At 65.1% G+C, this 4,819-nt stretch overlaps 1 protein-coding gene across 1 annotated transcript in view; it reads right to left on the bottom strand.

Moving 5' to 3' along the window:
* The window catches only part of sac3d1 (SAC3 domain containing 1), a 14,114-nt gene extending 10,962 nt beyond the window's left edge, over nt 1-3,152 (bottom strand). Inside the window, exon 1 of the mRNA XM_078198500.1 lies at nt 3,037-3,152. The gene's annotated coding sequence lies outside the window, so the exon portion shown is untranslated. The remainder of the gene's footprint in view (nt 1-3,036) is intronic.
* Between the last annotated feature and the right edge of the window lie 1,667 nt (nt 3,153-4,819).

Raw genomic sequence — 4,819 nt, 5'->3', positions numbered from 1 at the left:
CCCTCACCGCACCAGCTGCATTGCTCTAGCGCCTTCCCCTCAACCGCACCGGCTGCATTGCTCTAGCGCCTGCCAGGAACCGCACCAGCTGCATTGCTCTAGCGCCTTCCCCTCACCGCACCGGCTGCATTGCTCTAGCGCCTTCCCCTCACCGCACCGGCTGCATTGCTCTAGCGCCTGCCCCGCACCGCACCAGCTGCATTGCTCTAGCGCCTTCCCCTCACCGCACCGGCTGCATTGCTCTCGCGCCTTCCCCTCACCGCACCGCACCAGCTGCATTGCTCTAGCGCCTTCCCCTCACCGCACCGGCTGCATTGCTCTAGCACCTTCTCCTCACCGCACCGGCTGCATTGCTCTCGCGCCTTCCCCTCACCGCACAAGCTGCATTGCTCTCGCGCCTTCCCCTCACCGCACCAGCTGCATTGCTCTAGCGCCTTCCCCTCACCGCCCCAGCTGCATTGCTCTAGCGCCTTCCCCTCACCGCACCGGCTGCATTGCTCTAGCGCCTTCCCCTCACCGCACCAGCTGCATTGCTCTAGCGCCTTCCCCGCACCGCACCAGCTGCATTGCTCTAGCGCCTTCCCCTCACCGCCCCAGCTGCATTGCTCTAGCGCCTTCCCCACACCGCACCAGCTGCATTGCTCTAGCGCCTTCCCCTCACCGCACCAGCTGCATTGCTCTAGCGCCTGCCCCGCACCGCACCAGCTGCATTGCTCTAGCGCCTTCCCCTCACCACACCGGCTGCATTGCTCTAGCGCCTTCCCCTCACCGCACCGCACCAGCTGCATTGCTCTAGCGCCTTCCCCTCACCGCCCCAGCTGCATTGCTCTAGCGCCTTCCCCTCACCGCACCAGCTGCATTGCTCTAGCGACTTCCCCTCACCGCCCCAGCTGCATTGCTCTAGCACCTACCCCTCACCGCCCCAGCTGCATTGCTCTCGCGCCTTCCCCGCACCGCACCGGCTGCATTGCTCTAGCGCCTTCCCCGCACCGCACCGGCTGCATTGCTCTAGTGCCTTCCCCTCACCGCACCAGCTGCATTGCTCTCGCGCCTTCCCCGCACCGCACCGGCTGCATTGCTCTAGCGCCTTCCCCGCACCGCACCAGCTGCATTGCTCTAGTGCCTTCCCCTCACCACACCAGCTGCATTGCTCTAGCACCTTCCCCTCACCGCACCGGCTGCATTGCCCTCACGCCTTCCCCTCACCGCACCAGCTGCATTGCTCTAGCGCCTTCCCCTCACCGCCCCAGCTGCATTGCTCTAGCGCCTTCCCCTCACCGCACCAGCTGCATTGCTCTAGCACCTTCCCCTCACCGCACCGGCTGCATTGCTCTAGCGCCTTCCCCTCACCGCACCAGCTGCATTGCTCTAGCACCTTCCCCTCACCACACCAGCTGCATTGCTCTAGCGCCTTCCCCTCACCACCCCAGCTGCATTGCTCTAGCGCCTTCCCCTCACCTCCCCAGCTGCATTGCTCTCGCGCCTTCCCCTCACCTCCCCAGCTGCATTGCTCTAGCGCCTTCCCCTCACCTCCCCAGCTGCATTGCTCTAGCGCCTTCCCCTCACCTCCCCAGCTGCATTGCTCTAGCGCCTTCCCCTCACCTCCCCAGCTGCATTGCTCTCGCGCCTTCCCCGCACCGCACCAGCTGCATTGCTCTAGCGCCTTCCCGCACCGCCTGCATTGCTCTAGCGCCTTCCCCTCACCGCACCAGCTGCATTGCTCTAGCGCCTGCCCCGCACCGCACCAGCTGCATTGCTCTTGCGCCTTCCCCTCACCACCCCAGCTGCATTGCTCTAGCGCCTTCACCGCACCGGCTGCATTGCTCTAGCGCATTCACCGCATCAGCTGCATTGCTCTAGCTGCCTTCCCCGCACCGCACCCGCTGCATTTCTGTCGCGCCTTCCCCTCACCACCCCAGCTGCATTGCTCTAGCGCCTTCCCCACAGTGCACCAGCTGCATTGCTCTCGCGCCTCCCCTCACCGCACCAGCTGCATTGCTCTAGCGCCTGCCCCGCACCGCCTGCATTGCTCTCGCGCTTTCCCCTCACCGCATCAGCTGCATTGCACTCGCGCCTTCCCCTCACCGCACCAGCTGCATTGCTCTAGCGCCTGCCCCGCACCGGCTGCATTGCTCTCGCGCCTTCCCCTCACCACCCCAGCTGCATTGCTCTAGCGCCTTCCCCTCACCGCACCAGCTGCATTGCTCTAGCGCCTGCCCCGCACCGCACCAGCTGCATTGCTCTAGCGCCTTCCCCTCACCGCACCGGCTGCATTGCTCTAGCGCCTTCCCCTCACCGCACCGCACCAGCTGCATTGCTCTAGCGCCTTCCCCTCACCGCACCAGCTGCATTGCTCTCGCGCCTTCCCCTCACCGCACCAGCTGCATTGCTCTAGCGCCTTCCCCTCACCGCACCAGCTGCATTGCTCTAGCGACTTCCACTCACCGCACCAGCTGCATTGCTCTAGCGCCTTCCCCGCACCGCACCAGCTGCATTGCTCTAGCGCCTTCCCCTCACCGCCCCAGCTGCATTGCTCTAGCACCTTCCCCACACCGCACCAGCTGCATTGCTCTAGCGCCTTCCCGCACCGCCTGCATTGCTCTAGCGCCTTCCCCTCACCGCACCAGCTGCATTGCTCTAGCGCCTGCCCCGCACCGCACCAGCTGCATTGCTCTTGCGCCTTCCCCTCACCACCCCAGCTGCATTGCTCTAGCGCCTTCACTGCACCGGCTGCATTGCTCTAGCGCCTTCACCGCATCAGCTGCATTGCTCTAGCGCCTTCCCCGCACCGCACCAGCTGCATTTCTGTAGCGCCTTCCCCTCACCACCCCAGCTGCATTGCTCTAGCGCCTTCCCCACAGTGCACCAGCTGCATTGCTCTAGCGCCTTCCCCTCACCGCACCAGCTGCATTGCTCTAGCGCCTGCCCCGCACCGGCTGCATTGCTCTCGCGCCTTCCCCTCACCACCCCAGCTGCATTGATCTAGCGCCTTCCCCTCACCGCACCAGCTGCATTGCTCTAGCGCCTGCCCCGCACCGCACCAGCTGCATTGCTCTAGCGCCTTCCCCTCACCGCACCGGCTGCATTGCTCTAGCGCCTTCCCCTCACCGCACCCCACCAGCTGCATTGCTCTAGCGCCTTCCCCTCACCGCACCAGCTGCATTGCTCTCGCGCCTTCCCCTCACCGCCCCAGCTGCATTGCTCTAGCGCCTTCCCCTCACCGCACCAGCTGCATTGCTCTACGACTTCCACTCACCGCACCAGCTGCATTGCTCTAGCACCTTCCCCTCACCGCCCCAGCTGCATTGCTCTAGCACCTTCCCCTCACCGCACCAGCTGCATTGCTCTAGCGCCTTCCCCTCACCGCCCCAGCTGCATTGCTCTAGCACCTTCCCCTCACCGCACCAGCTGCATTGCTCTAGCGCCTTCCCCTCACCGCACCAGCTGCATTGCTCTAGCACCTTCCCCTCACCGCCCCAGCTGCATTGCTCTAGCACCTTCCCCTCACCACCCCAGCTGCATTGCTCTCGCGCTTTCCCCGCACCGCACCGGCTGCATTGCTCTAGCGCCTTCGCCGCACCGCACCAGCTGCATTGCTCTAGCACCTTCCCCTCACCGCACCAGCTGCATTGCTCTAGCGCCTTCCCCTCACCACCCCAGCTGCATTGCTCTAGCGCCTTCCCCTCACCGCCCCAGCTGCATTGCTCTCGCGCCTTCCCCGACCGCACCAGCTGCATTGCTCTAGCGCCTTCCCCGCACCGCCTGCAGTGCTCTAGCGCCTTCCCCGCACCGCACCAGCTGCATTGCTCTAGCGCCTGCCCCGCACCGCACCAGCTGCATTGCTCTTGCGCCTTCCCCTCACCACCCCAGCTGCATTGCTCTAGCGCCTTCACCGCACCGGCTGCATTGCTCTAGCGCCTTCACCGCATCAGCTGCATTGCTCTAGCGCCTTCCCCGCACCGCACCAGCTGCATTTCTGTAGCGCCTTCCCCTCACCACCCCAGCTGCATTGCTCTAGCGCCTTCCCCTCACCGTACCAGCTGCATTGCTCTAGCGCCTGCCCCGCACCGGCTGCATTGCTCTCGCGCCTTCCCCTCACCACCCCAGCTGCATTGCTCTAGCGCCTTCCCCACAGTGCGCCAGCTGCATTGCTCTAGCGCCTTCCCCTCACCACCCCAGCTGCATTGCTCTAGCGCCTTCCCCTCACCGCACCAGCTCCATTGCTCCAGCGTCTTCCCCACAATGCACCAGCTGCATTGCTCTAGCGCCTTCCCCTCACCGCACCAGCTGCATTGCTCTAGCGCCTTCCCCGCACCGCACCGGCTGCATTGCTCTCGCGCCTTCCCCGCACCGCACCGGCTGCATTGCTCTGGCGCCTTCCCCTCACCACCCCAGCTGCATTGCTCTAGCGCCTTCCCCTCACCGCACCAGCTCCATTGCTCCAGCGTCTTCCCCACAATGCACCAGCTGCATTGCTCTAGCGCCTTCCCCTCACCGCACCAGCTGCATTGCTCTAGCGCCTTCCCCGCACCGCACCGGCTGCATTGCTCTCGCGCCTTCCCCGCACCGCACCGGCTGCATTGCTCTGGCGCCTTCCCCTCACCACCCCAGCTGCATTGCTCTAGCGCCTTCCCCACAGTGCACCAGCTGCATTGCTCTAGCGCCTTCCCCTCACCGCACCAGCTGCATTGCTCCAGCGCCTTCCCCACAGTGCACCAGCTGCATTGCTCTAGCGCCTTCCCCTCACCGCGCCAGCTGCATTGCTCTAGCACCTTCCCAACGGCGCACCAGCTGCATTGCTCTAGCGCCTTCCCCTCAC

The sequence above is a fragment of the Mustelus asterias genome, chromosome 26 (genome assembly GCF_964213995.1).
Source record: "Mustelus asterias chromosome 26, sMusAst1.hap1.1, whole genome shotgun sequence".
NCBI lineage: Eukaryota > Metazoa > Chordata > Chondrichthyes > Carcharhiniformes > Triakidae > Mustelus > Mustelus asterias.
The sequence above is the reverse complement of the archived record's forward strand: the minus strand, read 5'-3'. Positions and strand labels throughout refer to the sequence as shown.